The 24,017-nt window shown below is 34.2% G+C and overlaps 1 protein-coding gene and 1 long non-coding RNA gene across 7 annotated transcripts in view; one reads left to right on the top strand and one right to left on the bottom strand.

The window, feature by feature from the left end:
- The window catches only part of Axn (protein axin), a 370,696-nt gene that overhangs the window by 338,861 nt on the left and 7,818 nt on the right, over positions 1 to 24,017 (bottom strand). The window lies entirely within an intron of this gene.
- Positions 14,978 to 24,017, top strand: part of LOC108368979 (uncharacterized) — a 17,069-nt gene continuing 8,029 nt past the window's right edge. The window contains exons 1-2 of the long non-coding RNA XR_001848443.1: positions 14,978 to 15,072; positions 16,470 to 16,473. This is a non-coding gene — a long non-coding RNA (uncharacterized LOC108368979). The remainder of the gene's footprint in view (positions 15,073 to 16,469; positions 16,474 to 24,017) is intronic.

Here is a 24,017-nt window from a genome sequence, read left to right as displayed (position 1 = left end):
GTTTGACTATTGTCAATTAAGTCTAATGCTTTGTATTACATCTGATTCCCTTAATTCAAGACAAAATTTAGAACAGGTGGCAACCCTCCTACATGTGGTTTAGAAATAAAATATCTTCAAAGCAGTTTCGACTGATATCCATATTTAAGTAATTAATTACATTGAACTTAACTTTGTAATGAACTGGCAACTCTCTTTTAAATCTCCACAATCTCTTTCGTCTGACGCTCATATCGGGATACATATTTCAATTTTCGAATCGCCTTAATTTAAATTTCAACTTGATTTTGTAAACGGGTGGCAACGCTCCTACAAGAAATTTAGAAATAAAGCTCCTTCAAGGCCATTTTAATTGATATCCATATCGTAGTAATTCGTTTAACCTATTGCATATATCAAATTTAACATTGTAAACAGGGGGCAAATCTGTTTAAAATAATTTCAACTAAAACCTTTTTTAATCCTTTTTTATCTGACACCCGTCATGTGTTACATATTTAAATTATCCAATTATCTTAATTAAAATTGAATTAAGTTTTCAGAACAACTCTCCCACATGTAGTTTAAAATGCAGTTTTTTCAAAGCCATTTTGATTGATATTCATATTGAAGTAACTCATTTTACCAATTTTATATATTGAATTTATCTTTGTAAATAGGTGGCAACCCTCCTACATATAATTAAGAAATAAAGCCTTTTCAAAACCATTCTGATCGATATCCATATTGTAATAATTGATTTAACTTATAAATAATTTGTATTTAATTATTTATCAGGTGGCAACCCTTTTCAACAAAACGTTACTGCACATCTATAGGCCAAGGCTTTTAATTTGATACCTAATTTTTTTAAATCGAACAACGGTAAAAAGCATTCGCGTATTATGCATACATATGTATGTATGTATTAGGGATGTTGCGGATGTGAAATTTTAGACATACGCGGATGCGAATATCTAACAGCTCACATCCGCGGATGCGAATGCGGATGTCAAGTATTTTTAAAAAATAATTAGAATGTAGCATAATGGCGAGATCGTTGTTTAAACAGCGCTTACAAGCCAAACCAGATAAATATGTCATGTTGTTTCAGAATTTGGAGAACCTTTAACTTTATCAGCACTTTTCGATTTTAGTTTTTGTAATTCATTTTTAATACTTTCTTCTGCGACTGCTTTGAAAAATGTCTGCTTATAGCGAGCTAAATAGGCGGATATGGAAAATAGATTATTATTTTAGAACAAAATTCTGTTTTCAAAGTCATGGCTGCCAGCCGAATCGGATCAGAATATTGTTATTTTTTTTAAAGCTCCCCGTTTTTTTTTTATAAACGTTTGAATAACAGATAGTTACGTAATTGTTATCTAATTAAAGGTCAGACCTATAGCTTTTTAATTATTGAAGGAGCTTAATCATTGAGTTTAAATAGCAGAGAAGGGACAGTTTTACCATAGAAGTTTTTAGCCAAGGATCAAATGTACATATGTATATCACTATGAAAAAAATATTATCCAACAAGTAAACAAAACTACTGTTTTATTTTATTTTTGTTAAACACAAATTCCCCAAAGAGCCCTATTTGAAATTATTCAAACGAATAAATGTAATAGGTGGCATACGCGGTACGTCTGACTCGCGAGTCATTTGTGTACGTGTTGACTCGCCTTCGACTGCACACAGTTGAATCCAAGGCGTATTTAACAAGGTGGTGTTGGCCGTATATAAGTAAAAAATTACACTAACAAATTATACGCTGATGTCCATACTGTCATTGGTATGAATTACAACAAACACATCATTTTGACGTAATGGCCTCCGCGGCGAAAAACTCAGCTGTCGCCCCAACACCACCTTGTTTAATACACCTTGGTTGAATCATTCAGTCATGCCGGAAGTCATGTTGTCAATTTTGTTAAGAATTACAGTGCACACTTTCTGCTTTTGTGTCTAGGTTTTTTTTTTTAAGATTGGTCCAAAAAAATCATAATAAAGAAAGAAGCCGAAGCAGGTATTTAAAGAAAAAAAATTATTAAAAGGACTAAGTTCTCTTTGACGTACGTCAAAGGTCAAGTAGAAGTGGGAACTTTTATGGCTTCCCATTGATAGCTCGGTTATATAGCTTAAGAAATAATATTTTAAAGACATTTTTATCAAAGTTGATAAATATGACATTTGACATTTTGGCTATAATATGTAATTTTTTTTTGCCATATACACGTTTTATCGGTCTCTTTGCAAAATATTCGCATTCGCAAAAGCACCGCATTGATTATTGGGAATGCGAATGTTAAAATTAATGCGGAAGCTCCGCGGTTGCGAATACGAATATTCGCAACAACCCTGCTTCTTAGCAAATAAATTCAATCAATTTTTGCTTTTAGTTCAACTACGACTAATGCGCGCGAATGCTGACGGCTTGTGAGGGCAAAAGCTTCTGTTTCTTCGACTGCCACTGTCACAAGTTCTGTTGCCAAACATGGGCTTTCCTACCAAAACTGGTAGGTTTCTTTCCATTTGGTAGGTTGGTAGGCTAGATCTGATTTTGTGAGGTTCCGCGACAATAATAGTTATTTGCGAAAAATATAAAATATGTATCTCCAAACATTTCTGCAATCTTGTTTACACGAATATTTCACCGGTGGAGTCCACCACGGTCCACCTGACAGAGACTTCATTGTAAGACTTGAGAAATATCACCAAAACGAACCTATGGGTCTTTCAATATGGTAGTAAGACCCATTGCCCCACATGCGGCACTTCGATATTTCGGTACTCTTATTTGACAATGTATTACACTGTACGGCAAAATCAACTTTTTTTCTGGGTATTGGACCAAGCCAATTTTTTTTAAGAGATTGAGTTCCGGCTTGCGAAGTTCGAAATAGGACCTTTGGTAAAAAATTATATTTAATTATTTCATGTACATAAATAACTAAAAACCTAAAAATATATATGCATTCCTCCTTTTGCTCTTATTTAAATGGCATATAACTTTTTTTGTGCAAACATATATTACAGGTGCTATAAGGGGCCAAAGTTCAGGTTTCGAAAAATTAAATTCCTTATATTTCAAAAAATTTACATCGTTGTAACGGTGATTGAACCCCCTTTCTTCTGATATGCATATTTGTATACTTCGTATATAACAATTTTACAAAAACACAATTTAAATGCAAAAATACTTTTTTTATAAAAACAAATATTTTAAACAAAAAAAATTACTAACCGACTTTTAAAAAATTGGTATCGTTGTAAAGACGATTAGATCCCCTTTCTTCTGATATGCATATTTGTATACCTCGTATATAAAAATTTGAGAAAAACAAATTAAAAGAAAAAAATACCTTTTTTAAATATTTTAAACAAAAAAATTACTAACAGATTTTTAAAACGTTAGTATCGTTGTACAGGCGATTAAACCCCCTTTCTTCTGATATGCATATTTGAGTACTTCGTATATAAAAATTTGGGAAAAACACATCTTTTTAAACATTTTAAACAAAAAAATTACTAACCGATTTTTAAAACGTTAGTTTCGTTGTACAGGAGATAAAACCCCCTTTCTTCTGATATGAATATTCGTATACTTCGTATATAACAATTTGAAAAAAACACATTAAAAGGAAAAAATACCTTTTTTTTAATTTTTTAAACAATAAAAGTACTAACCGATTTTTAAAACGTTAGTACCGTTGTACAGGCGATTAAATCCCCTTTCTTCTGATATGCATATTTAAATACTTCGTATATACAAATTTGGAAAAACCCATTTAAAGGAAAAAATACCTTTTTTTCATGAAAAAAAATATTTTGAACAAAAAATTCTAACCAATTTAAAAAAAAATTGGTATCGTTGTATAGGCTATTGAACTCCTTTTTTCTGATATGCATATTTGTACACTTCGTATATGAAAATTTAAAAACCACATTTAAAGCAAAAAATAACTTTTTTTTTGTAAAAAAAATATTTTTGACAAAAAATTACCAACGGATTTTTTAACAATTCGTACCGTTGTAAAGGCGATTAACCCCCTTTCTTCTGATATGCATATTTGTATACTCCGTATATAAAAATTTTAGAAAAACCACTCAAAAGGAAAAAAATTCAAATTTTTTCTTATAAAAAATATTTTAAACTAAAAAGTTACTAATTAGAATACAATTGAACACTTTATTTAAATAAGTAAGCTATGCAACATAAGCAAGGGTTAATGCCAGACTTGAAAAAAGCGAATACCATACCATAAATGAAAAAAAAATATATTAACAAAATAAATTTTTGCTTTCAAATATGAAGACAAGACGTCAGTTACCAGGTACGCTTCACATTATTTCACTATGCGAACAGGCAGCCACATTTACATCAAAACATGATGTAGCGGGGACAGTTTTTCAGTGCTGATTTAAACTCAGTTTAAACGAATATTATTTAAACTCAGTTTAAATGAATAGTATTTAAACCCAGTTTAAACTTAAACTAAGTTAAACTACTGACTAGTTTTTCAGTGCGAGTTTCAGGTATGGCTGCCAGACGTCCCGGTTTTCCCGGACATGTCCCGGTTTTAGACTATTTGTCCCGTTGTCCCGGTCCAACCTTAAAATGTCCCGGGTTTCGTTTAAGTGTCCCGGTTTTCGATTTGATTGCACAAATTTTGTTTTAAAACGACTAAACTGAGAGAAATAACGCGTTGTAATATTAAGAAAAATTTTATGAATTTACTGGGGGAAATAAGGCATAGTAAACATGAATATTTTTTATTTGATTATCGTTTTGAAATGTTCGTACTTAAAAGCAATACTTTCATACCACGCACACGTGGCGTTGAATCAAACTGAACATTTGAATGCACATTTACATGTGTGGCTGTAGCTGAGTGCACGAAGATGCTTGCCACAATTTGCTAATTTCCAGAACGTCAGGGTTCAAATCCCATTACAGGCAGCAAGGAATTTAAATATATTTTTTTAACTTAATTATGAAAAACATCCGTTAAGTGCAAAGCGCTTCATTTTAATATTGGCGTATTTCAATTGAATATTTCTATACCAAATACTAAAATTTGTATACTTAAATTTATTACGAGTTGGATTGGTGCTCTTTCATATGCGAATTTCTTTTTTTTAATTTAGCACGTTTTGCATAAGCAATATTATTGATGATTAATATAAGTATGTACCTAAATACGTTAAAATGACATGCACAGAGTTTTACAATTATATTAAGCAAAAGCCAGAAGTTTTGAAACAAGCTCACAGCGACGAAACAAATGACTGATATTTTAATGTTACCTTGTATTTATTTATTTTTTTTTCGTGAAACCTAGATTACTTATAAGTACCGTGCCGTACAAAATTATTGGCTCGGAGACTCTTTCATCTGATCACAATTTCTAATCAGATCTTTTAGAAAAATTTTGAAAATGTAGCTTTTGAGCGAATTAGTAAAGTGCAAGTCTGAAGTTACCAGAAAATTTCGTTGATTTTTTGCAATTATTTATTTTTTGCTGACAGTGTCTTCCACATACAAAAAAATGTCGAACATAGTTTGTATGGAAGAAACTCTCAGTAAAAACAATACCAAAAATCAACTAAATATTTATGGGCTGCAAAACTCCATTTTCAAAATTTTTATAAAAGTCTGAATAGAAAGGTGCGAATTTGTATGCAAAATTATTGCATTTTCCCCAGTTTTGCACAAAGTTTAGAAATTTTTTTTTGATGTTTTCTGATGTATTTAGTATAAACTGCATTTTTATAAGGAACAAAAAAGGTGCATGCATTGTGGAAAATTCTCTGTACTTTAGTTGTGATAAATTGTTTTGTTTTGCTGGCGTACGTTGTAATGATTTCATGATCTCATGCTTTTATGTTTTTTTTTTTGTAAAAATAAAATTTTACTACATCCTTTCGTACGTAATTTTTGTCGAAACGAAATGGAAGGGAGCGAGAGGCCTCTCGCCCCCCCCTTAAGTGCCCGGTTTGGCAACAGAGATATGTGGCAGCCCTAGTTTAAGGCCGCTTCATAGTTTAGTTGTTTTGTAGGGCAACACTGTTTTTTCTTTATGTAGATACAAAAATCAACCATTTATTTTCACTTTTGATACGATCGCGTTTAAAGTTCTGAAAGATTATAGACGGAAATTTTAAGAATTTTTGGGAGCTCCATGCCGACCAAACTGCCGTATGCAAGTAAACTCCAACTCAAGTTGCGTTTGTTAATTTTCTTGTGCACAATTTTCATCTTACGTATGTATGAACATTTCGGTTGTTTATGTATGTGCCGCCTACAAATGATTTTGTTTTCGTGTATTTCGCAAACAATATTAATTTTTTTCTAATATTTCATCTAAATTTTGGAAGCTGACGCAGACGTCGGTAGCTTCTCTCTCGGCTTTGATCGCAAGCGCAAGTTCTTAGTGCAAGTGTCATTTCAAAGTCAAACTCCAAAGCAACGCACGTGTTTTCGTCACGCCAAGTGCAATTTACAATTTCAAGTGTCTATTGTCTTAACGAATAAAATACTAATTAAGTAAGTACAAAAGCACACAAAATGCCCTCCGGGGCCTCCCCGTTTGGGGATAATCGGTTTGCGATGCTTTCCGAAAGTCCCCAAGCAAAAAAACGTAAAAAGCCACAAAGACTAGATTTATCCTTCCCTGACCTACCCAATCCAACAACTAAAACACCCAAATACATCGTAGTAACATCGAAAAATTGTGAAAAGAAAATTACAGATTTTTCCTGCTTTGCGGTGAACCGAAGCCTACACCTCATTACAAAAAATATTATAAAAATTACACCCACAAGAGACGGCAACCTACTCGTTCTGGTGGACTCACATAAGGACGCTGATAAATTTCTTAAAGCAACTTCGCTGACTGGTATTTGTGAAATTGCTTGCAAACTTCACGAATCATTGAACTTTGTAAAAGGTACCGTATATGCGCCTTGCTTAATCAACATACCAGAAGAAGAAATCATTAAGGAACTAAGCTCCCAAAAAGTGACAGGTGTGTATAAATTCATGAAAATGAACGATGGAGTACCAAAGCCAAGTGGAGTAGTCCTCTTAACTTTTGAACTCTTTAATTTGCCAGAAAAAATTGACATTTCGTGGTATTCTGCAAAAATTCGTCCATATTTTCCCAATCCAATGAGATGCAAATCATGCCAGTATTTAGGGCACACTGCAAAACATTGCAGAAACAATCCCACATGCGTCAATTGTGGTCTCCCTCCCCACGTCCCCGACGTCTGCACACAAACTAAATGTGTCAACTGCTCACAAGAGCACCCCGCCTCATCAAGGCAATGCCCAAAATTTGTACAACAAAAAGAAATCCTACAAATCAAAACAACAAAAAAATGTACTTTGCGTGAAGCAAAAGCAATCTTTAGAGCGAATGCCCCAAAGCCCATTGATACCGCCAGCTACTCCTTTATTGCAGCTGACACACAAAAACAGCAAACTCAAAGCCAAGCAAACACACAAAACAAAACTAAACTAGTACCCACAACAACTACGAACCCAATTTCTCCCTTCTCAATAACACCGAACATACCAAACTCTCAAAATTTCACTCAACAAAAAACACCTGTTACGCAGCAACACATCGTAGATGAGTTTATCAGCTCTCTTTCCACCACAATATATCCACCACACTCAATATCAATAATATCGCAAACCAATGATCACAATAAAGATAACAATACACACCTCGTCTCTCTAAACCCACCAATATCAATCTCTCCTACAGAAGAACTTAATGACAACGATTGCGCATCTCTTTCTGCGGCATTCTCCAATGGGGAACTCTCTTGCTTAGGAAAAAACAACTTATAACGCCCTTCTCCCTCCCATGTGTATCTCTATACTACAATGGAATATGAACGGCTACAACAATAATTACCACGAACTACTACTAATTATAAAAGAACAAAATCCCGACGTAATATGTATACAAGAAACACACTTTCCTTTCAATACACGTAATTTTTTCTGCCCGAACAACTTCACTGGGTATTTTTGTAACTTAGATACGAACCTAAGTGCTAAACAAGGCATTGGTATCCTAATCAAAAAACATATCCCACATGAAGCTTTAAATATTAACTCTACCATATGCACACTGGGGATTGAGATACGCCTTAACCCTAAAGTGACTGTGCTCAATAGCTATATACCGCCACAACAAAGTTTCTCATCCAGAGAACTGCTTAAATTTTTGACACCAATAAGTACGCCAATTATATTGACTGGCGATTTTAACTCCTGGAGCCCACTCTGGGGCTCGCACGACGTTAACTCCAGGGGCAAAATACTAGAAGATGTCATCCTCTCAGCCGATCTAGCTGTACTAAATAATGGTTCACCCACGCACTTATCTACGCACAGTTCTTTTACCCATATTGATTTGACTTTAGTCACACCCAGTCTCATGCCAAACTGTGAATGGAAAATATCGAAAGATCTTCACGGTAGCGATCACTACCCGATAACCACTACCTTTCAGACTCAATTTAAAACTGAAAAACGTGCAATATCGGTGAAATTTAAAATTGACCAAGCTGATTGGCACAAATACCAGGCGAACTGCATAGAGCGTTTCACTTTCGCAACCACTTCTGATGTCAACCTTCTTGCGGCAAGAATTACCAAAGCTATTAAAACTGTTGCAAATCAATCAATCCCTCAAACAAAACCTTGCCGCCAGACATGCACAGTGCGTTGGTGGAACCAAGAGCTAAATAAATTAAGGCAAGATAAACAAACTTGTTGGAGTATTTATAAAAAAACTGGGACCATACCTAACTTAATTTCATACAAGAAAGCCAATGCCATTTTTAAAAAAGCAGCAAAGGCTGCCAAACGTGCTTCCTTTGAAGAATTTTCGGCCAAAATATCACCTACGTCTAGCATAAAAAAAGTCTGGCATGACATAAAATCTATAATCGGTATCCCATCACACACTATAGTATCACTGGAAAAAGACCAAAAAGTCTTCACCACCACTTCCGAAATAGCGAATGCCTTTGGCAGCCATTGGTCCCAGTACTCCAAAGATGAAAATTTCTCTAAAGAATACGTTGAAAACAAAAACAGAATACTCACGCAGAGATATAATCCCAGCAGATTAACGTTATCTGCGAAGCACCTAGAATATGACTTTTCTTTCACAGAACTTGAATTAGCCTTACAAAGTGCAAAAGGTAAAACGCCTGGTTATGATCGCATTTCCTATCCAATGCTAAAAAATTTGCCACAAAGTGCGAAAATTAAACTTCTTGAGATGTATAACCTTATGTTAAACAAAGGCAGCTACCCTCACAGCTGGCGATCGGGAATCGTAGTCCCTATACCGAAACCAAACAAACCCTCACATGAAGTAAATAGTTTCCGGCCGATATCACTACTATCATGCCTAAGCAAAGTCGCTGAGAAAATGCTCGCAAAACGACTACTATGGTACATAACGAAAAATAAATTTATCAGCCCTAATCAAACCGCTTTCAAGTCAAAACATTGTACCATGGATTCTCTGTTGCATCTTCAACACTACGTGTCTGACGCTCTTTCAGCTAAAAATCATGTAACCATTCTGGCTACTGATTTTGAAAGAGCTTATGATCGCGTGGGGGTGCATGCTGTACTTCAACAACTCGCCAGCTGGGGTGTGGGTCCAAAGACTTTCAATTTAGTAAAGGCTTTCATGACCGGACGTTCCTTTCGCGTTAGAGTAAACAACACACTGTCAGATTTTTATACATTATACAATGGCATCCCACAGGGATCCCCACTATCAGTGGTATTATTTATGATCGCATTTGAACGATTAAATAATGTGATTCTTAAACACAAAAATATTGAAGTGTCTATTTATGCAGACGATGCTTTGCTCTTTAGCAAGATAAATGATACAGTAGCTTTAAACAATACATATTTAAAAATACTATGTGATATCAAAGAATGGGGCAAATTCTCAGGAGCAGCTTTAGCGATTAATAAATGTAAAATCTTACATATTTGTAAAAAACACCACTGCAATTATCCTCCATTGATATATGACAATTGTACTATTGAATTCACTGACAACCTTAAACTACTAGGTGTAATTTTTGATAAAAGGTTTACATTTAAGCACCATTGTAAGTACGTGAGAGAAAGTCTAAACAAACGCCTCAACATAATTAGATTCCTTAGCTCCAGGCGCTCGATGGTTCATCCGACAATATTAACACAAGTGACTAAGGCTCTTATGCTGTCCAAGATCGATTACGGGTTACCGATATACGGATGGTGTGCAAAGTCAAACATCCGACTTCTTCAATCCCCATATCATACGGCTGCCCGGCGGAGTATTAATGCCTTTCCAACCAGCCCCACCAAATGTATACTAGCTGAAGCGGGACTGCCATCAATCTCCGAAAGAGTTCTACAAACAACGCTCAAACTCATACCAAAACTTTTGTGCACAACCAACACCATTCTTCGAAATGACGTAAAGAAAGCAGCTAAGAGCGTACGAAAGTTTAAGGTGACATCCACCCTACGCAGAAGTATATCTCTCTGCAAGCAATACGACATTGCTACGAGCTCGCGTAATAGAATCAGCCCAACAGCTCCCTGGCTGCTAAAGCATTCATCATTCAACACGGTACTCCAGCAGTATAGCAAACCAACTACCAACTCTGCAATTTACAAAAAAATATTCGCGAAAGAGGCAGCTGAACTCAACGCAAACAATTGGCAATGGTTATATACAGACGGATCGAAAAGCGAATCAGTCACGGCATTCGCTGTCATCAATTCCAAAGGAGCCGACATATCAACAGGCATACTTCCATCCTACTACTCAGTGTTTTCAGCTGAAGCAGTCGCAGTATTTGAAGCGGCAAAATATGCGCAGTCCAACAAAGGAAAATTTGTCATAGCCACTGACAGCCTATCAACCATCTCGGGAATACAAAATATTTACAGTAACAATAGTTTACTCGCCGAGATACGCGAGATTTGTGTCAAATCTCCCAGAAAAATCAAATTGATGTGGGTTCCCAGTCACAAAGGAATACACGGCAACGAGCTTGCTGATACCGCTGCCAGAAACGCTAGTATACGCCCCTGCCACATGATTGTCCCTGGCATTGAAGAAGATATTTCCAACAAAATAAAAATGATCAACCAAGAAGTGGAGTCAAATGAGTGGTCGTCTTTCAACCACACATATAAAGCCATCAACCCATATAAAAACAGCATCCGCTTCCCAGCCGACTTAAATCGCCGCGACTGCAGTGTGGTAACCCGTATGAGAATTGGCCACATAAAAATATCACACTCACACCTCTTAACCGGAGAAAATAGATCAATATGCCCAAGATGCGGACTAACCCCAACCGTTACACATCTACTGGATGACTGTAAGTCACTGGACAACATCAGGCGTCAACACTTCAACTCAAAAACACCGTCTTCGCTACTTAAAGATATAAACTCCTCGAATATTAATATTGTCACGTCATTCCTTAAATCTGCCAAGTTATACCACCTTATATAAGGCAAAGCATCGTTCGTATAATTAATGAATGGAAATTTTTTATTTTTTATTTTTTTTTTTCCATATACATATGTACACTAAGCTTAATTCAATTCGCTTTTAATATAGGGTCTATGCAACTAGTACCCATAAGTTTCCTTTTTTTAATTAGTTATAATATTATAGTAATATGTATTATAATTAATTGTTGTAAATAAATAAATAAAATTTGGCAGCTGACTACAAATATACAACTTAACAGCTGATAGTTTAAACTCGGTTTAACCCACCCAGATTGGGCGTTTAAACTAAGTTAAACTACGTTTAAATTTTACTGAAAAACTGCACACTGATTTTAAACTTAGTTTAAACGACAGATTAAAACTCGGACTAGAAATTTGGCACGGGCCATCTTTTCAACTAGTGGCCGGAATTCAACGTATAAGGTATCGTTGGAAAGTTATTGAAATGTAGAATAACACTCCCCTCTCTATCCCTCTTTTTAATATTATATATTCAGTGCTCACGCAAATATGTGTTCCTTTTGCTAAAAAATGAAAGTACATAACTTGGTTTTAAAAAAATAATAGAATTTAGAGATCGCTCAAGTCCATTTTAATATTACTTAGAGCTACTCGTTCTTCAATTCGTGCGCAGGCGAAATTTTCAAGAAATTTAAATTTTATAAGATCTTATAACATGCTCTCGAGGCCGCTGAATATAATAGGAAAGTTACTTTTTCGATCAGGCTCCTACCTTTTTAGATATTGCGAAAAAAAAAATTAAAAAGAAACGAGAAAAAATTTCGAAATTTCAGTTTAAAAGTTGATTATTTCTTAGAAAAAAACGTATTTAATTTAATGTCAGTAATGATGTTTATAGCTGCATTTTTAGCAAACCAAATAAATCATAGCAGAGAATTTTACGTTCATACCTTCTCGAGATATCGGCAAATTATTGAACCTTAATCTAGATGCGTGGCGGCTACTTTTTGAGGTGTTATCTGATGTTTTCAAGGTCACAGAATGCGCTGAACTAGTTTTTTTGCTTCGTATCAGATGTTGAGAAACAACTTAAAAAAACGTAAAAAATATGAAAAAGTAACAGAACATAATTTTCTCGATTACTGAAGAGGTCCACCAATCTTTTTTTTTATATTATTCAGGGTTACGAAAATTTGTGTTCCTTTTGGTAAAAAATTACCTAGCATGATCAAAAAAATAAATAAAACATTTAAAACGTAACTCAAGTAAATTTTATACACAAAATGTTATTTCTCTAAGTTTCTAATTAATTTAATAAGGACTGCAGCAGAAAAGATTAATGGCAGTGAAGTAATGCCTGAAATAAACTTTATTTGAGACTAATAATTTGCAAACAAATGTATTATTAAATTGGTTAATATTTTATTTTCCAATATTAAACCAAATGCCTAGAAATCTTAAATTAAAGAAGTTTTGGTTCTGCTGTTCGAATGCTACTTTGAGCGAAACAGCTGTTCTCCAATTCGGTTTAAGTGGGAGGGGTCTTTATACATTATTTTTAACTGTCTGAAAAAGAAAATAAGTAATTTTTAAGCAAAAAACAAAACCGACTTCAATTCCCGTATACAAATTTAAGATCATTGCTAATTTCTTCATGACGCAATGATCGGATCTTAACCAAATTAGTATGGGACCACCTGTGAGGTAACACCTTTCCTTTAAAAAAGAAATATAGAAATCGGTTAACGTGGTCCAAAGTTATGGGGTAACATACATACATAAAAAAAAATTTATAAAATAAATAAATAAAAATATTCCGACGAACTCATAACCTTCTCCTTTTTGAAGTCGGTTAAAAAAGAAAAAACTACTACTTACTACTTGTTTCCGCACTCATTGCTTTATGCTAACTAAATGCAAGTTGATAACGTTAACCAAATGCAAAATGATTAAAAAAGTATTTTTATTAAAAAAAATTTGAAGTTTTTGCATAAGAATCGATACGACATAAGCACCATTGAGATTACTAAGGTAAACACATACCTCTTCAGGAATCAAGAAACATTTTTTTTTTTATTTTTTACGTTTTTTTTAATATTTCTCAATACGTGACGTTGAAAATATCAGATATAACTTCAAAACATCTTGCAAACGCCAAAAATTTAAAGCGGTACGTTTTCTAAATGCAGGTATTAACCACACATTTATATTCAGGTTCAAAAATTTCCCGATATCTCGGGAAGTTATGATCATAAAATTCTCTGCTATGACTCATTTTGTTTGTTAAAAATGTGGATATAAATATCATTACTGACATAAAATCAAATACATTTTTATTCTAAGAAATAATCAACTTTCAAAGTGAAATTTCGGAATTTTTTCTCGTTTCTTTCGTTTCAGAATATCTAAAAAGGTAGACGCCTGATCGAAAAAATAACTTTCCTATTATATTCAGCGGCCTCGAAAGCATATTATAATATATTACAAAACATCAGTTTCCTGAGGGATTTCGCGTGCGCACGGATTGAAGGACGAGTAGCTTTAAGTAAAATTAAAATGGACATAAGCGACCAAGTTATGTACTTTAATTCTTTAGCAAAAGGAACACAAATTTGCGTGAGCACTGCCTAATTTTAAAAAGAGGGACCACTCTAGTGTACCCGCATGCCCTTGTACTGTACTTTTTTCGCAACCCTTTAACCTAATTTTTAAGAATTCGGAGGACCATTTATGAAACTTTAACACATTTTCTGAACCCACGTTGCAAGACGATACCTCAAACATGTCGAAGTGTTGATTAGGGGAGTCGTTTTCAATGAAAAAATCTTAATTGTATGTACATATATATATTTTTTGTTATACATACTTGTCAACGGTTTCATGTTAATTTGGGAGGACAAGATGTTAAATTTTCTACTCTTCAGCAGGTGATCGCCGAAAATAAACTTTATATAAGTGGAGCGCGTTCTCAAAGACAAACTTTTGGAACATATACGAATTTGGTATTTTACGTAACCTCGTTAGATAAACCATAATTTTGTAACGGAGTGTAAATGTAGAAAAGTTAATCAAACAAATGCCCATAGCATACGACAAGGCTCCATCCTCAAGAGTAGTCGGCTTACACAGCCGCATTTTTTTAACAAAGCCAAATAAACGCAGTTCATATTATAACAGGTTTGTATTTGAACCTTTCAATACACGTACATACCCTGTTAGATAGTTTCCTAATAATTTCATAATTTTGATTTTACTTAGTACGGGAAGAGGGGCACTGAAATTCAATACACCGAAAGCATCACAAAAGAATAAAAAAGTACTAAAGAAACAGCGGATAAATGCATTGTTATTGATTTTCAAAATTTTACGCTGCTTGAGCAAATCCTGCAACAGTTTTTGGCATTATTATACTTAAAATCTCATCTGTTGGTGGTTGAAATAATTATTTGTGTATTGCTTGGAGTAAAGGTGCGGTTAAACGTGGCAATGCAAGCTCTTTTTCTACGCATTTTGCTATCAAAATGCGAAATCGAAAGTCTACTTTCCCGTGTTAACAGGTCACAAAGTCCAGATTTGCAGAAATTGCTTTTGGAAATAAAACTTCCAAGGTGTAACTGCAACTGAAATTACGCAAATCGCTTTGGAGGAATAATTGCAACTTATATGAAATTATAATAATGTGGAATAAAATATGAAAAATACGTGTAATTAATTTATTCTACAGATGTGGAGTATTTGAGTATTAATGGGCCGTATGCATAAAACTTAAGCAAATGCTTTTTTCATAAAATTTCAGACCTTTTGCTCGATTTGTTCAAATAAATTTAAGTAAAAGGTATGCAATTTTAAGTAAAAGCAATGCTTATGCATACGGCCCAATGTATTAGACATTTTGTGACTGTTTTTGGGCACAAGCAGGTTTAGTAAATTTTTCAGGTCATTAATTTTGTTATAAGCATAAAAATGTCACGTAACATAGTTGAAAGTGGACTTGTCTGCATTCACCGTGTAAACAGACAAAAAGTAGTATAGAAAAGTTTGATTTTCAGAAATAAAAACTGCTTTCGAAAGCCACTTTACATGCAAGGTGTTACTGCTCCTGCAATCTCTTCTGGAAATTCTTGAGTTTGACAGACTTTTGAAAAGGACTTGCACTTGCCAAGTCTAACAGCTTCTTAAGAATATGCACACACATTAGGATGGTTGTTTTTTGCCAAATTCATTTATTGATTCGGATCGTCGCACAATGCCTCCTTTCATATAAGAGTGGGGCAAGATATGAAAATATATGAATTATAACGAAAATTTAAGTATCACAAAATTTGGGGACCAAGGCGAAATCATATAGGGTGGTATCCATTCAACAAATACAAAAAGTACTTGTATTTGGTTTTTGCTTTTAGCGTGCCATTGTCAAATTTCAGCTATTATTTCCCGAAGGAAAAAGGCGGGAGAAAATAATAGACACTCTCACGTTCTCGCTCACTCACTAGCGAAATACAAAATTTTTACAGTCACACGCTATTCACAGCTGATGAAACAACACCACCATTTATGAACTCGCCTTATTGGGGACGTTGAATTCAAATAGATACATATCTGTGGAAATTTGACAAAACAACTTAAGTCTATCTTTCACGGATAAACTAAATATCATATGTCGACAAAACATATTTTACCGCCAAAGAGAAAAAAGTTATAATTCGAAAGAAATATTGAAATATTTTATCACTATTCACAACCTTTTAAATGTCTCTGTGTTCAACACCTGAATGCTTTCAGCGAATTAAAATTGATTTCTCTGACGGTAAAAATAGTTTTGCTGACATATGCTATTTGGACGTCCGTAAACCAAGCTGACCCAGTTCGACAAAAATCGATAAAAATTATCGAGGACTAACTAATTTACGTGATCCATTGGTTTCCAAGAAATTCGCAAAAATGTGCTGGTCAGCTGGGTTAACGTTAACGAAGCTGACTCATCTTTAAATTTTAGTTTTAAATTTTCCAAATATATGCTATATTAGGTGTCTTTTAGGTGTTCTTCAACGCCACAAAAACTAATTTAGTAGCTCCATTGGTTTCTGAGAAATTCGCAAAAATTTGTTGTTCAGCTAGCTCGGTATTTGATTTTCGAAATATATGCAGGAATTAGGTGTATTTTAGGAGTTCTTCAACGCCACCAAAACTAATTTAGGAGCTCCATTGATTTCCAAGAAATTCGCAGAAATGTGTTGTTCAGCTAGCTTAGCGCTATTAATCTAGGTCAGATAGATCTTTAAATTTTGGTTCAAGTGGTTTGGTTTTGATTTCCAAATATATGCTGAAATTAGGTGTCTTTTGGGTGTTCTCCAACGCCACCAATACTAATTTAGGTGCTCTATCGGTTTCCGAGTAAATCTTAAAAATGTGTTGGTCAGCTATGCTAACGTTAAGCTAGCTGACCAATCTTTAAATTTTGGTTTTAAATTTCCCAAATATATGCTAGAATTAGGTTTCTTGTAAGTGTTCAAAATAAACATTTAGTAGCTCCATCAGGGATGATAAATACGTTTTTTAATTTTGTACCAAATGGCAAAAAAAAAATGCACCACATCAGCTGAAAAAGTACCAACATATATGTTTTTAAGTTAGGTAAATTTCTCTATAGGTACGTTCGTTTAAAATCTCCAGTAAAACTCGCCCAGCAACAAAATTCCTGTGAAATGGTGAAATCTGTTCTCTAACAAGAGAAAAATATCCAGGATAGTATGCGAACAGAAAGTTTGCAGAAACCTTCAAGCAATCCGAATATTTGATGAAATTTTTGTTTTCATTCAAAAATGTAAAAAGAAAAAATTCTTCATCAACTTAAAGTTCAGGCCTCCGGATCACTGTAGCGTTTTCCAAGCAGAGGTAGCCGCAATACAGGAGGCTTCGGATTGTTTGCTCTCTAGTGTATTACCTCTACAAAACAGGGAACACTTGAGAAATTGCTCAAGGTCTGGGTACTCCCCTGACCTCTTGCGGTCTACGTTTGGACAGATGGGCATGTAGCCAGCTAAGCGTACCCTGGAATGCAGGGCGGCTAAGTCCTTCTGGTCACGTGTAGACCGAGGGCGGTCCAGGGAGCTCGCGAGACTAAGCAAGTTACACTTCTCACTTCTGGTGGAAGTTCTAACTGGTCATTGCGTGATAGGTAAGCATGCAGTCAGGCTGAATATCATCGATGACCATGAATAACTACCCTTCATAAAAAAGTCATCAATTGATTAAAATAACCAACTTCCAGTTAGCTTTTTTGTGGGATTTCGATAAATAACTAACATTTAATTAGCTACGACAAAACTAGCTTTAAGTTAGTTGTAAAATTGAACAGCATGCATGCATGTCTGCATGACGCAGACGTTATCGTGAGTTTGGTTTCTTTACAAGTTGCTATTTAAATATTTTCATACAAAAATTACTTTCAATACATTATTTTTCTGCACTTCGCAGATTCTTTTAGGACAAATAAAATAAAGGTCGAAATTTTATATTAACATTTTGATGTTCTGTCTGATCGAATTCAATTATGAGATCACCTAAAAAAGAACATGTAAACAAATAAGCCAATATGTAATGTTAAATAAAATAAGTAAATAAATAAAAATATAAAAAATTTAAAAAATCTTTTTTTATTGATATTTCATGTCCAAAAGTAGTTAGCCATAAGTTAGTTGACATCTAATGCAGAGGAAACCAGTTCTAACTATTTTTCGGCCATCGCCCTTCAAAAGTAGTTAGTTACGGCCAAAGGAAATAGTTAACAAATAGTTACCACAGTCGACTGCTACTTAGTTAATAGTTAGCTACAAACTAGTGCCATTTTCTGCAGGGTAGTTTTAAAGGGCCAACAAACCCCTAAGAATACAATTCTGGACGTATGAAAATCATTTTGTGAAGTTGTACTCTAAGCNGATAGTATGCGAACAGAAAGTTTGCAGAAACCTTCAAGCAATCCGAATATTTGATGAAATTTTTGTTTTCATTCAAAAATGTAAAAAGAAAAAATTCTTCATCAACTTAAAGTTCAGGCCTCCGGATCACTGTAGCGTTTTCCAAGCAGAGGTAGCCGCAATACAGGAGGCTTCGGATTGTTTGCTCTCTAGTGTATTACCTCTACAAAACAGGGAACACTTGAGAAATTGCTCAAGGTCTGGGTACTCCCCTGACCTCTTGCGGTCTACGTTTGGACAGATGGGCATGTAGCCAGCTAAGCGTACCCTGGAATGCAGGGCGGCTAAGTCCTTCTGGTCACGTGTAGACCGAGGGCGGTCCAGGGAGCTCGCGAGACTAAGCAAGTTACACTTCTCACTTCTGGTGGAAGTTCTAACTGGTCATTGCGTGATAGGTAAGCATGCAGTCAGGCTGAATATCATCGATGACCATGAATAACTACCCTTCATAAAAAAGTCATCAATTGATTAAAATAACCAACTTCCAGTTAGCTTTTTTGTGGGATTTCGATAAATAACTAACATTTAATTAGCTACGACAAAACTAGCTTTAAGTTAGTTGTAAAATTGAACAGCATGCATGCATGTCTGCATGACGCAGACGTTATCGTGAGTTTGGTTTCTTTACAAGTTGCTATTTAAATATTTTCATACAAAAATTACTTTCAATACATTATTTTTCTGCACTTCGCAGATTCTTTTAGGACAAATAAAATAAAGGTCGAAATTTTATATTAACATTTTGATGTTCTGTCTGATCGAATTCAATTATGAGATCACCTAAAAAAGAACATGTAAACAAATAAGCCAATATGTAATGTTAAATAAAATAAGTAAATAAATAAAAATATAAAAAATTTAAAAAATCTTTTTTTATTGATATTTCATGTCCAAAAGTAGTTAGCCATAAGTTAGTTGACATCTAATGCAGAGGAAACCAGTTCTAACTATTTTTCGGCCATCGCCCTTCAAAAGTAGTTAGTTACGGCCAAAGGAAATAGTTAACAAATAGTTACCACAGTCGACTGCTACTTAGTTAATAGTTAGCTACAAACTAGTGCCATTTTCTGCAGGGTAGTTTTAAAGGGCCAACAAACCCCTAAGAATACAATTCTGGACGTATGAAAATCATTTTGTGAAGTTGTACTCTAAGCTACCAATACAAATGAAGATATCAAGGCAAGCAACAAAAGCATTCAAGTATGTTTATGAAGTGCAAGTAACACAAAAAATAGTTTACAAAAAATAATTGAATTCAATGCAATCATTCTAAGTTTCAGAAAAATATAGTGCAAAATATTTAGTCTTTCCTACGGTTTATATTATTACAGCAACTGTTTATTGATTTTAGTAAGTCTTTCGTTTTTAATAAACACCACGTCTTGTATGAAGTGGAAAAAGATGAGTATACTTTCATCCACATTCAAGTTCTCAAGTATACATAGTGGTATTTCGACAGAATTTGGCGCCGTGCCGTATTTTGACAAAATTGTACCAAAAATGTCGATGTAGTACCAATGTACTTTTGAGATTCAAAATGTACCTAAAAAGTATAATTGTACCATCAATTTCATCACTGAGCTCCATTGCTTTCCGAGAAATTCACAAAAAGTTAAGAAGTTGAATCTCATGCGTACAGGTGGCTTTGTTGTTCGAATTTGCGCTAGTCCCCTTTCAGACACGTCAAGTCTTGCTTTCAAGTCTGCTCGTTCGTTGGTGAAGGAGGTGGGAAGAGAGGGGAAGAATACAGATACCTCCGTACCGTCAATTCGTTTCAAGTTTTCTTGTTCTCTTTTGATCTTTTCGTTGCTTCCCATTTAAAGATCCGAGGACTTGAATTCAATAAAACTTGACGCGTGTGGAAGCAAAGAGAAAACACAAAAGAGAATGCGATAAAAATTGCTTTCAAGACTTGACGTGCCTGAAAGGGGACCTAGCTCACTTCTTTTATATCTTGGAAGCGCACATCACATCTAAAATTTGCCAGCAATTTCAAAGGAATTTCGTTTCATTCCACCCTCGAGTTCTACGACTACAAAGCGCCTGAATCGGAGCAAATGACGAGAGCAGTGGATAATGTGAACTAATTAAAACCAAACCTGTTCACATTCGCGAATTTCTTCGCTTTTGTGAATGTCAAACTTAAAGGCCAGTAAGGAAAGCAAAAACTCCATATAAAATAACGTACAAAAAATGGCTAAGAAATTTTCTTGAGTAAAACTTCCTTAAGGCAGTACGCAGTTCTTAAGAATTTTGCTCCGCTTTCTACTACGGTTTTCTAAAGTTTTTTGTAAAAAAAAGAGCACAAGGCAACCAATGTTTGATACAGATATATATACCCGTTCCATTATTTCTTGAGGAAAGAGTGAGGCAGCAGGCTGTGACGTATGAGATTGCAAAATTTCTTGGACACACTTACACACGAAATAATGGAAATTTTTTTTCTCGGCTGTTTTCTTGAGAGCTGCATTTTCATCGCCATTTCATACCAACTATGCATTTTAAAATGGATATTTACATTTACGAACAAAATTTTATGAATTTATTTCAAAAAATAACGGAATACACCTAGTAAAAAAAATTTGAAGTCTTCATTTGAAACCAAAATTATTTCAATAAAATTCTTCTTACCTTCACAAGAACGAAGCCTCGGAAACCAATGTAGCACCTAAATTGGTTTTGGTGGCATTGAAGAACACCTAAAACACACCTAATTCCTGAATATACCCCAGTAAAATAATTATATGTGCAATATTTCAACTAGTTTCAATGAAAAGCCAATAATAGATCTTTGATGTCTTTCCCCAATAATTGTATTAATTAATTTTATCAAAATATTATAAAAACAACTTTATAAATACGTAAGTACAAGATAATTTAATTGTACTATTATATACCATTATATTATAAACAAGTTTTAGGTAATTTAAAAAAAAAGTTTGGAAGATAATTTTAATTGTTGGTTTTGGATTGTATTTCTGTTGGACAATTTTATTTGTTTTACGTTTTGCGGCATGTGGTATTAAAGCCCATATTTGAAGCTAGATATTCTAAATGAAGATATTTTATTCCTTCAAAAAGGAATTTGTTGTTCACACGTTATGAATATCAACGTTTTACCGCTGGAATTTTCAATTATCTTCGGTCGAAGTGAGCAAAAAATTTGCCAACTTAATGCGCAAAGAATGTTTCTACTTCTGGATATTAATTTTTCTCAAAGTGAAAAGATTTTATTTGTTTTCCAAAGCTATATGCTTTTTACTTGAAATGAGAGATTCTTTGCGCCAGGACAGGTTTGCCATGGAAGCCGAAAGACTCTCGAATATTTATGGTGGGCACCAGGACCAACTATATTGAAGTTTTGTTCATCACTGAAAAAAGCGTTTTTCAATTCTTCGTACAAAATTTTTACTTTTTATAAAATGCTAAAAACTCATTTCGTGCCATAGAGTGGGCTAAACCACAGCGATTTATTTCTTCACGCTAAAGCTTAGTATCCAGCTCTTAAGAAAACGGTCAAGAAAAAATTGCCATTATTTCGCGTGTGTGTCCAAGGAATTTTGACATTTTTTATACCTCACAGCCTGTTGCCTCACTCTTTCCTCAAGAAATAATGGAACGGGCATATATTTCTGTTGCAAACCTGGGTTGCCTTGTGCTCTTTTTTCACAAAAAACTTTAGAAAACCGTAGTAGAAAGCGTACTAAATTTCTGAAGAACTGCGTACTGCCTTAAGGAAATTTGACTCAAGAAAATTTCTTAGCCATTTCTTGTACGTCATTTTATATGGAGTTTTTGCTTTTCTTAAGAGCTGGATACTAAGCTTAAGTACCAAAACTGTGTTTATTATTTATTGTGAACTTTTACTTGTGGCAGAGATTCAAATACATTTAAAATTGTATGATAAATCATGCTGTTCCTAGTAGCTAACCTTTAGATATGTCATTTGCACCACTCTTTTGGGGTTTGTGTAGGGCCACCAAGCTTATTCTTTCCATAATCGTCGGGATTTTTAAAAGAACTTCTTATTAGAGTCCGACCGATTAATCGGCATCGGCATCGGCTAGTATCGGCACAAAATTGAGCATCGGCATCGGCATCGGCATCGGCCTTTTACCGCCGATTCTTTGGAATTTCTTTTCAAATGTTCAGGTGAAGCGACAGCTATCATTAAAAACATTTTCAGACAGCTTTCAAAAATGATTTTTTTTTGTTTTTTTTTTGTTGAAGGTGTTTCACGTTTTTTCCATACAAAAGTATGTGCGACAATTTTCTTGGCAAAAAATTGCCAAAAATTAACGGGATTTAATAGCAGCTTGAAACTTGCACTTCATTATACTAGAATGAAATGGTCTACAAAACTGCATACCAAAATTCTGATTAAAAAGTTTGAAGTTTTGGTGAAAATAAGCAGAATTTTTTCTAATTTTTGTACAAAGTTTGAAATCTGAATTTATATGGTGTTTGTTGTATACCAGCTAGACTTTTATAAAAAAAATAATAAACATTAAATAAAAAAGACAAAATCGATCAAAATATCGCAATTCTTCTATTTTGTGGACCACTATTTGTATGTACATTAGGGTGGTCCAAAAATACACGTGGAAAAGTAAAGTCGGAATTTTTATGCTCTCACCCCCACCCCCTAGGATTGTTCTATACCGAAAAAAATGTATCTCAATTTTTTTATTTCAAAATTAAAAAATATGTAGAGGTCGCCCAAAGCGCCCAAAGTTTTCCATGTATTTTGTATGGGGAAAAAACAACTTTTCGTAGAAATGGAACTCAATTTGTCTGCAGCAGATTCCCAATAATAATACTCAAATTTTTATTTAACCATTTTTTCATCGCAACGAAAAATTCAATGGGGGGACCAATAAAAAATCGTTAGTATTAAAAAATGGTTAAATAAACAATTGGGTCTTATTACTGAAAGTCTCCTGAAGAGAACCAGAGTTTTCCGATCGAAAAATATTGGTTTTCAAGAATTCTATACCATTTCTACGAAAAGTTGTTTTTTCCCAAATAAAAATACATGGAAAACTTTGAGCGCTTTGAGCGACCTCTAAATATTTTTTGATTTCAAAATAAAAAAATATGGGTATACTTTTTTCGATATAGAACAATCCTAGGGGGTGAGAGCAAAAGAGGGTATTTTAGTACAAAACGAAATCAAATTTTATGTTCCTAAATATTTTTTGCTTAGCACCATATAAAAAAGTGTTTTATGTAATGTACATAAATGTGATATAAGTACATATATTTTTACACATACATATGTATGTATGTACATTAGACTGCATCACCAAAAAAAGTTGCGGTTTTTCCGCAGAGATTACAAAATTAATTATATTTTAAGACGTCCACCAAAATATTTCGGAAAAATATTAAGATTTAAGCTGCAGATTTTTTAAGCTTAATCTAATTTTTCATTTGAGGGGACTTTTTTCTAAAAGTTCTTTAAGAAACAATTTTTATTCATCAAAAGCTTAATTTTTGGAGGTATTTTCAAATTGGTCCAGCTC

The sequence above is a fragment of the Rhagoletis zephyria genome, unplaced genomic scaffold, assembly GCF_001687245.7.
Source record: "Rhagoletis zephyria isolate East Lansing unplaced genomic scaffold, Rhagoletis_zephyria_1.1 Rzeph_scaffold_00055, whole genome shotgun sequence".
NCBI classification, from domain to species: domain Eukaryota; kingdom Metazoa; phylum Arthropoda; class Insecta; order Diptera; family Tephritidae; genus Rhagoletis; species Rhagoletis zephyria.
This window is presented reverse-complemented; position numbering and strand designations above follow the sequence as displayed.